Consider the following 10861-nt stretch of genomic DNA (forward strand, 5'->3'; position numbering starts at 1 on the left):
ATTATTGCTGTACAAGGATGGCCCACTCAACCATCACTTGTAGAGTTCGAAAATTTGTTAGTCAACCAAGAAGTCATGGCTAAACAAATGGGAGGCATCACACTGAAGGGGGAAGAAGAAGCAATCTACACAAGTGAACGTCGGAGCAATAATAGGTCGTCTATCAAACGTGGATACAATGGTGACAAAAGAAGAAGCTACCAAGGAACTGCACAACCTGGGAGAACTCAAAAGAATGAGTTGTCAAGGGAAAAGATTTGAGGGCATTTGCTACAATTGCGGGAAGAAGAGGACCACATGTCTAGAGATTGTTGGTCCAAGAAAAAATCTGACGAAAGCAATGTGCCATCCTCCAACATGGAGATGGAGGAGGAATGGGATGCAAAGGTACTGTATGCCATAGAAGAAGATGAGCTAGCACTCATGGCGATGATGAGAGACCATATCGATTATGAGAATGATTGGATCATTGATTCAGGATACTCAAACCACATGATTGACGATCAAAGTGGTGCAATGGAAGAGGGGTGGCCCTCAGAGAAGAAAATATTACCAGGCCATGAGCAAATTGAAGAAGTCTTCTGACGGGAGAGCAAACTGAAGAGATTCTTCCATGGAAGACGGGGGAGAAAACTGTACACATTTGTTTAAGTGTTGATGTGCCTGAAGATTCAAGTGACACTAGTGTTGGTGAACAAGAAGTGACTCAACCAAGCGAACCTAGTGCAAATGAAATGACACCTCAACAACTCAAGCGGTCAGAAAGAATCCAGAAGCAAAATCTAAAGTATGTCGAAATAGCTATTATAGAGGACGAAATTAAAGAGTCAGAGACGTATGTAGAAGCATCACAAAATACAGCTTGGCAGCAGGCAATGGAGGAAGAAATTATAGCCCTGGAGCAAAATCAAACTTGGGAACTAGTACCAAGACCAGAAGATGTCAAATTCATCTCTTGCAAGTAGGCTTACGAAATAATGTGTCTCTCAGATGGATCAATCGAAAGATACAAGACTCAATATGTAGCTCGAGGGTTCTCTCAAGAATATGAACTAGACTACCATGAAACGTTTAGTCCAGTGGCGAAGATAACTATCATACAGATTTCTCTAATACTTGTGGTAAATAAAAACTAAAAATTATGGCAAATGGATATGAAGAATAATTTCCTGAATGGTGAGTTAAACAGAGAGTTCTACATGGACCATCCAAAGAAATTCGAAAATGAAGTTGGAGTCATTAGTCAATAATGCAAAGTTCGAAGAAGCCTCATTTGGACGCGGCTCGACGGACCTTGAGATATGTCAAAGATACAATCAATTACGATCGTTTGTACAAAAGAAGCGAAGATTGCAAGCTAGTTGGATATAGTGATGTCGACTATGCAGGAGACCATGATTCCTGAAGATCAATCACTGGGTATGTGTTTTGAAGGGAATGAACTTTTCATCCACGTAGCAGAAGCATTGGGAACCGTTTTGATTTTTATTATGAATTAAAACAAAAACAATAAATACAAAAGTAAACAATCTACCTTTGTAGAAACCCTAGCTTGCAAGTCCTTGAAATTTTCCAACCGTGCAAAAGCTCTTCAACATTCCACGAGATCTTCCTTGCTATGACTCGAACACAAGGTCAAGACTTGTGGGAGCCTCTTGAAAGAAAATCCCTAAAAGATTGGAGAGGAATAGTTTCGAGCATTCGCTGGAGATGTAATTTCATTCTCTAGAGAAAGTGGAAGAAATTGGTGTAATTTGGCTCAATCTGAGGGTCCTATTTATACGGGCTCTTGGAGAATATTTGCCAAACAATATATTTGATATTTGATATATTAGGATATTATACCTTATACTTATACCAATCCTATTTAGATATCTTATCATAATATATATTTAAACATTTGAATCTCATTTAAATTTTAAATATATTTTTATTTAATCAATACATTAATTGATTTAATTAGTATCAAATAGAATAAATATATTTTTTCTTTAATATATCTAATATATTAAATATTAATTTCAAACATTTCAATTAAATATATTTCCTCCGTTTATTTAATATATCTAATATATTAAATATCAATTTAAAACCTTCAAATTTTTCTTTCAAATAAATCGAACTTTTTAGTGTCACTATGAACTAGCAAAGGGACCTTATGAACCTATAAATTATAAGCTTCAACGACACAAAATTAATTAATTAAACTCTTTGATTAATCAATTTTCGTTTAATTAATCAATTTTCATTTATTAACTATAGGTCACTCCACTATAGACCTAGAGTTGCACTCTTATGCAGTGTAGGACAAGTTATGTCCATTGATATAATAATTACAAGCAAGTCGATCCTTCACGAGTTGTTCATAATTACAGCTGGGTCAAAAGTCCGTTTTACCCCTGTAATTACATCTTTCACCTTAAGTACCACTAGTTCTCTAATAAACAATTTGGTTATGATCCAATCTTAAACCAAGTCCCTCTCGGGCCAATGAGAGGGTGGGGCCCATTGTTCAAGTCCCGAAATCAATACTTAAGAGAACAACTCATCTATTTTCCTTATATGGAAAGAAGTGAATTCCATCTCATGATATTATGTTCTCAACTCCGTATTTGGTCAAGTCCCAAAATGGTAGGCATATTGAATCGGCTAAGAGAGTCATTCTCACCCAGGTAAATTAAAGGACAAGCCCTCACAGGCAGGAGTTCATAACTCACTCAAGATTAAGATCGAGTCGCATATGATCAACATGTGAAATATTAATCTTCTCAATTAACGGATTTATAAAGAGAGATTAAATATTTCTTGGTCCAGTCTTATAAAAACTCATTGTATAGGATACCCCCACTTACATGTCTCCACATAAACGATTTGGATCAAATCATTTGTAACGATTACAAAGTGGGTCATATCAATAATGTTACCAAGATAAGACACTCAACCTTATCCATATAGTATAGACTCTTTAGGTTATTACTTGAACATGATCTTCTTGTATGTTAACCACATACTATTCAAGATCACATTCATAATCTTGGATTTTCATACCATGGATAACAATTAAATTACAAATAAAATAATAAAAATTATTGTTAAAAACTAAATAATTAATTACGAGGCTTTAGGACATAAATCCCAATATGTTCAAGCTCGGTTCGAGAATAATTTCTTGGTGTAACAAAAGACAACCAACTATATCATTGTCAACTAGAGAGAGCAGAGTACAGAGTAGCGATAGCAGCAGCTCAGGAATATACATGGCTGAAAATGATTTAGGATTTTAGAAATAAATTTAGGAAAATGATTTATGTATTTTAGAAAAAGGTTGAAAAATTTTAAAGAATAGATTGAATACCGTTTTTATAAATACCCCACCCTACTTACGTCATCATCCCAAGAAATACCAAGCAATACAAAGTAGTAGTTTGTACGTGTTTTGTAAATCTCTTTTCGATTGATTTTAATAAAGTGTGCGAGTGTTTCACACAGAAAGTTGTGTTTTATATATATATAAAAAGCCAAAATTTTACATTAGAGTATCTTATGATATTTTACATTTTTATAATAAAAATTATATTAAAAAATAATATATATATATCATAAGATACTATAGTGTTAAATTTTAGATTTATATATATATATATATATATATATATATATACGCGTACGTATGTATGTACATAAGTATGTATGTACGTATGTATGTATATAGGAAAAAGATTTCTACGAATTCTCTTTATATAACCTCCGTCTTGATCCCTTTAAAAATAAATGAAAATTTTTACGTAGACTAAGAATGAAATAGGAGGCACAGACGGAAACAGATAAAACTTTCTCGTCCTTGCCTCGTAAATATTTTTAACCTAACTTTGTTCATCATCATTTTAAAAAGTTTTGAAAATTAGTGGCCATTATATTTAAAATCTAAGAAACATCCAAAATTAAAGACTATGATTTAAAAGGCAATTTTGATGTTTAAATAATTCAAAACGTATTTAAACGCAAGTATACAAAGCAACCTCTTTCGAAAGAGAAATTAAAACCCAAGATGCAAACAAAACCTCTTAACGATATTTTTTCCACACCATTATAAAAGGTGTTTCGTTCTCCTCTCCAACTAATGTGAGACTCTCCCATTTCACCCTCCCCTTCGGGGCCCAGCGTTCTCGCTGGCACTTCTACTCCTTGGGCTTTCCCTTTCGGGCTTCTCCTCAAGGCTTTAAAGCGCGTCTACTAGGGGAAAGTTTCCACACCCTTTATTAAATGAGGTTTCGTTCTCTTCCCAAACCGATGTGGGACATCACAATCCACCCCCATTTAGGGCCCAGCATCCTCGCTAGCACTCGTTACTTTCTCCTGGGACCCCTACCAAATCCACCCCCTTCGAGGCCCAGTGTCCTTACTAGCACACCGTCTTGTGTCTACCCACTTCGAGGAACAGTCTTCTCGCTGGCACATTGCCCAGTGTCTGACTTTGATACCATTTGTAATTCATTACCGTGATTAAGAAAATATTAAATTTTTTGAAATCTTTTCTCTTCACTTACTCGTAACTACAAAATCATAATTTTCGTAACATTTGTCCCATTAGAAAATATCCCATAGGACACATTTCCCCACAAGCATCATTTTTTTTAAATGCAAATTAAAAAAGAGTACCATAAAGTCCCTTACAAAATAGAGTACCATAATGGATGGGAAGAAAAATGACAGCCTACAACAACTTTTTGGATATCATAATAATTCTCCCATCATCAATTTCAACACAGCTCACACGTCTCATGATTTTCCTCCCTATCTCGGTTTGATTCATTTTTTTTAGTGTTAGCCTTTACTTGGAATATAAGAGTAGCACAAGACTTGCATATTTTAAGAGATACTTGGTACGTGACCCCACATGCAACGTGAATGAGATCTATCATTTAAAATCATATTCTCTTAGGTGGTCTCTAGTCCGGATAAATTTGGATGTGTAGTACTTCTCTACACACAACTTACATGTGCGAGTGTGGGCCCACCAGGCGGGCTAGCACACCCCCTAGGCCTGCTCGTCGAGCTAGTTTCTCTGGGCTGTAGTTGGATGTCCGTGCTCGCATACCCCCTAGGCCTGCTCGTCGAGCAAGTTTCTCTGGGTTGTAGTCGAATGCCCAGAAATACAAACACCGTCATGCACCATGTCAAAGAACCTCAGAGTCACTCGTAACTACCACATTGAAGCTTAGAGGAAATCTTTGAAACATTGTCTTCCTTGGCTCCTATACTTGAGAGAACCTTTGTTTCCTCAAGTGTAACCCTTGTCATTGTTACCTTCGTCAGTTCCTTATATTCAACAAATAGCTGCATGGTCGGATCATATCCTCTTATGAAAACTAATGCGTTTAATAAAAAACGCTAAGGTGTCAATACTAATGCTAGAAAACCTTAAATACTTCATTCAACCGTAATTCCCAACTTTCCCACTTCCCTCAATGTGACTTACCGTTTAGGTACCTAATTGTGTAGTGAAGACTTTGGTCTGGAGTTTTGAGCTATTATCCCTTAGACCCTCCCCGGAGAGACATGTGGGGTACTATGCTAACTGAACAACTCAATTCTAACCTGTGCCTAGGGCTTCATGCATTCTCTGGACATAGTCTAATACTTGCATCCAAGGCTTCATGCATTCCCTATGATACAATATGTGTACCTATATCCAAGACTTCATGCGTTCCTTGTGACATAGTCGGGGTACCATCATACATCATACAATTCTTCAAACTCCAACTATAAGGTCACTTGGTTGGCCTAGGCCGAAACTACTACGACTCCTTAATACTAGTTTAACGTTGTTCTCTAAAATTTAATTCTACCTAAGTAATCCCACAATTATAAATTAGAATTCTTCTATGGGAATTAGCTCACCTCGTTTTGCATCAGATAATTTAAACTTGACTCCAAATAATTTAAACCAGCTAAAACTAACCTACCCAAAAGATAATCAGACTAACGTTAAGCGTTTCCAAAGAGTTAAAACTAGTAAGAAAGGGTTCAACCGTATCAGACCTAAGCCAGACCACCTGAAATGTTGACCTAGAGGCGTCAAAAAGTGTATTCTCCAACTCGGTTCGAACCATTCAAATGGGATGAAAAGAGCAATATATCCGATGTGGGACAACTTTTATTTTGTTTTCCTTTTGTCTTTTTTCTTATCTTTCCAATTTTAGGTTATTACATCATACACATAACTTTATGTCATCAAAAGTGTCTTAATCTTGGAATTACTTGGGTACTTCTCCATCATCCCTTTCTTTTATTCTCACATAGGGGATGGTTTTGTAAAGACCATTTTCCTAGTATAGAAGACCTTCACTTCCCAGGCTAAATTTCTTANTTCCAATTTTAGGTTATTACATCATACACATAACTTTATGTCATCAAAAGTGTCTTAATCTTGGAATTACTTGGGTACTTCTCCATCATCCCTTTCTTTTATTCTCACATAGGGGATGGTTTTGTAAAGACCATTTTCCTAGTATAGAAGACCTTCACTTCCCAGGCTAAATTTCTTATTGATCTTCTCTCTTAACTTATGTCATAGTCTATCTGTAAGGACTCGTAATCTACCACGTGAGTCAGGTTATCCAAGTATTTGCAAAGCATAGATACATGAAATACGGTATGAACCACGAAGAGAGATGGTGGTAGGACTAAATTGTATGTCACCGATTCGATATGATCTATAATATAGAAGGGTCTGATAAAGCATGAGCTCAGCTTCCCCTTTCATCCGATCATTAAGACGCTCTCATTAGAACACCTTTAAGAATATCTTGTTGGCTACCTCAAATTCTAAGTTGCTGCGCCTCATGTCGGCGTAATTATTCTATCTATTCTAAGTCGTCCACATTCTATCCTTGATCTCTTGGGCCTCACTGGTGACTTGGACTAACTCTGGGACCAATAGTTCACATTTGCCTACCCTGTCCAAGCACACCAGGGCCTTCATTGTTTCAATATCAAGTTTCGAAAAGTATCACACCAATGATTGTCTAATTTGTGGCTGTAAATGATTTTCGTAAGATCTAACTTGAAATCCCAACTGCTTACGAAATTGAGGCATTGCTGCTACTATTAACACTAACATCACACAGTCACGTCTATTCTCCAAGACTGAGATTTTAGCCGAAGTAACCTATGTAAACATATGGGTGCAACTATCCACCCCTACTTGAATGCCAGTGTGAACTTTCACTATCTTAGGTAAACCTAGAAGGAGTTCCATGACATAACCTCTCAAGCTGCTGAACCTTTTAGTACCCCTCAAATTCACTTACGAGTGGTTTGGACATATCCTTTAACAACTTTTCACCTGATCTACCACCGTGAAGAACTTAACCAACCTGGGATTCACTCATTGTGCATCAATAATTTAGTGTAAAATCAAAATTAAGGATGAGTAAAAAAATCTCATGTTCCTTTGGTAAATATGATGTAGGATGCTTACTTTTTAAGTTGTGTTAGTACTCTAACTAGTTATTTCTTCGTAACATCATTAAATTATACTAACTTTTATAGATCCTCCGACACATCTTTATGCCATGGTTGAGGCCAATAAATTCCTAAACTTCCAAGAGCTCTTCTCACGTGCGAGTTGTGCTCGCATGAATTGATTAGTTAAACTCGAAACATTTGAACAAACCTTCTACATTGTCAAAGCGAGGGAACTTACAACTTAATATCTCCAAACAAGTCTAGATCAACTACAAACCGTCCCTCGTTTAAAATGGTTCACTAGGCTACATTCTATAACATTCAATGTCTAAAGGAAATGTTTTTGTTCAACGAAGACTCATAATCGGAGAGCTTGACATAACGCTCACTCCATAGAGATATCAAGTTGGCTTAAGAGCTCATCTTGTTATCCTAGAAACCTCCATGAATATCTGATTCATGGGTATTACTTAAGCTAGGGGAAATTAGTGAGTCCAACGACAACACTCTAATTCACACAACTATGTCGAACTCGCCCTTCTTGGTTCATATACTTCACCGAACCCTTGTTTGTGCATGTTTTTTTTAGATAAGCTTTTAATGTTCAATATATCGCCGCGTGACCCAATTCTTTCCTCTTAATGACCAGAGCTACTGTGCTCTCTGAAAAAATGCTAAGGAGTGTGAAGTATTAACTTAGTAGCTCATATCTCTATGGCTCGGTCTACCTCAACTCTGCCAAATTGTCATGTACATAATCTTAAGAATTGCAACTAGATCACGACTTGATTAGTCTTTATGTATTACTTTATCTTTCAAGTCACACACTCCAAACCTTGCTAAAGTGTCCGATCATTAACCAGTTTGCCTATACATAATCAATTTATACATACATTTTTAAAATTTTTATTATTATTTTATTAATAAATTATTATAAATATATAAGATTTATAAGTATATCTCATCTAATATAATTTACTTCGTCATATAAAATATTTAATTTTTAAAATATAAATTTGCCCTAAATATTTAAATTAAAAATTTAAATAATTTTATTAAAAATATTTATTTGTTGATAATTATCCAGATTTATTATAAAATAAATTTAAAACCTAACATTTTAAGGTATATGAATCAAAATTAAATTAAAAATTCAATTAGATAAAATTATTTTAAATAATTTAATTTAATAAAAATAAAATAATTAATCACAATTAATTATCTAAAATTTTGATAGTTTCTTGAATGGAGAGGTGAGAGATCATCAGACCAAACAAACTAATTTCTAAATTTAGGCGGCACTCTCCGCTGCCGCAGTCTCCGGCTTCCGACGAAATCGCCGCCCCCCTCTCCCCTCTCCGAGCAATCACAGTGGATCCAGCCCATAATCCGCGTCGTTGATGAGATTGCGCCGCCGCCGCCGCTCATTTTTCAGATTCTCGAGGTTTTATTTTTTGTTTTGTTGGGTTATGTTGGTTTAATTTCTTCCATGGAGAAAATTGTGAACAATTTTTTTCTTGTTTTTTGTTGATTTCTTCTTCATTCAATGTTCAACTAGTCTAAATGAAAACATAAAACTAAGAATGTATATACATCACAAGTTAGTACAAAAAACAGATTGAATCAATAAATAAAAAGGAACAGTAAAACATTGAATCAATAATAAGGAGGAAATTTTGTTTAAGAAAATTTGTTAGGAACCGCTACACTCCACCATAGTATGATATTGTCCACTTTGTATAAGCTCTCACGATTTTGTTTTTGGTTTTTCCAAAAGGCCTCGTACCAATGGAGATGTATTCTATACTTATAAACCCATGATGATCCCCTTAATTAGCCAGTGTCAGACTTCTTCACGATAATCCTCAACATGCTACCCTTTCGACTATATATGTAGATGAATAGCTGCAGGGAGTCATTTAATTTTCATATGAACTGCTGTAGAATTGTTAAATGTTCGATTAAATTCCTCTTGGAATGTTGCATTGTGTCATTATTTTGTGAAATGGTGTTGGCATTAACAAGTGTGATGAAATGCACTTTAGAATGTCAATTTGCATTGCATCATTATTTTACTGTTTATTGTTTGAAATTATTCATGGCCTGTTCTTTGTCTTCTCTTCTCAGAATTCCTGGATTCATGTCTAAGAATCAGATTGAGCACTTGTTAGAGTTTTGATTGAAAGCTATGCCGAACCGAACACGACCTATGACTGCGCTTCTTGTATTTACTGGGCTCAATGTTTTGCTAGTATCAACCATCACTCCAGTCTATGATTTCATATGCTTTCATCCATATTGGGAAAGAAGGGTATTTTCCAAAATCACTTGCAAGTTATTTGCATTGTTTTTTTCCTCGTGTATACAAGCTTGTTATACTTATGATAAATATGCATTGTTCTGTGTTGGTGTCTATTCTCATTGGCATAGTTACATAGTTTAGTTATGCCCCCACAATCCCACCATCCCACATTGGTTGGGGGAGGAGGACGAAACACCTTTGTAAAGGTGTGGAAACCTTCCCCTAGCAGACACATTTTAAAAACCTTGAGGGGAAGCCCGACATCGGGCCATGTGCTAGTGAGGAGGTTGTTCCCCGAAATGGGGTAGACACAAGGCGGTGCGCCAATAAGGACGCTGGGCCCTGAAGGGGGGTGGATTTGGTGAGGGTCCCACATCGATTGGAGAAGGGAACGAGTGCCAGCGAGGATGCTGGGCCCTGAAGGGGGGTGGACTGTGAGATCCCACAATCCCACATTAGTTGGAAGGAGAACAGAACACCCTTTATAAGGGTGTGGAAACCTTCCCCTAGGTTACGCATTTTAAAAACCTTGGGGGGACTCCCGAAAGGGAAAGCTCAAAGAGGACAATATGTACTAGCGGTGGCCTGGACCGTTACACATATTGTGAGATCCCACATCAGTTGGGGAGAAGAACGATTGTGAGATCCCATATCGGTTGCGTGAGAAAACGAAACATTCTTTGTAAGGGTGTGGAAACCTCTCCCTAGCAAACGCGTTTTAAAAACCTTGAGGGGAAGCTCGAAAGGAAAAGCCCAAAGAGGACAACATCTACTAGCGGTGAGCTTGGACCGTTACACATATGAAGGGCTGATGTTCTTTAAAGCTTTGACTATGTATTCTATTTTTTGCTCTATCCACTTCGATAATCAATTACTATCAGGCAACAATTACTTGATGGGGCCATTGTGTTGCATTTTTTGTAAAAGAACAACGAAGGATCTTGATCATACTCTTTTAGTTTAGTGGGTAGGTCATGTATTACCTTTCCTGAGGTTGAAGATTTGGTCTCCTACTTCATTTGTTGAACTCAAAAAAAAAAAAAAAAAAAAAAAAAAAAAAAAAAAAAAAAAAAAAAAAAAAAAAAAAAA

At 36.2% G+C, this 10861-nt stretch overlaps 1 long non-coding RNA gene across 3 annotated transcripts in view; it reads left to right on the forward strand.

Annotated features, from left to right (window-relative positions):
• The first annotated feature begins 8722 nt into the window (after window positions 1-8722).
• The window catches only part of LOC111804205, a 6264-nt gene continuing 4125 nt past the window's right edge, over window positions 8723-10861 (forward strand). For 2 of the 3 annotated variants that reach the window (XR_002816485.1, XR_002816486.1), the window contains exons 1-2: window positions 8723-8914; window positions 9598-9781. This is a non-coding gene — a long non-coding RNA (uncharacterized LOC111804205). The remainder of the gene's footprint in view (window positions 8915-9597; window positions 9782-10861) is intronic. The other variant, XR_002816487.1, reaches the window with a different exon arrangement.

This window comes from Cucurbita pepo, chromosome LG10 (genome assembly GCF_002806865.2).
Source record: "Cucurbita pepo subsp. pepo cultivar mu-cu-16 chromosome LG10, ASM280686v2, whole genome shotgun sequence".
Taxonomy (NCBI): domain Eukaryota; kingdom Viridiplantae; phylum Streptophyta; class Magnoliopsida; order Cucurbitales; family Cucurbitaceae; genus Cucurbita; species Cucurbita pepo.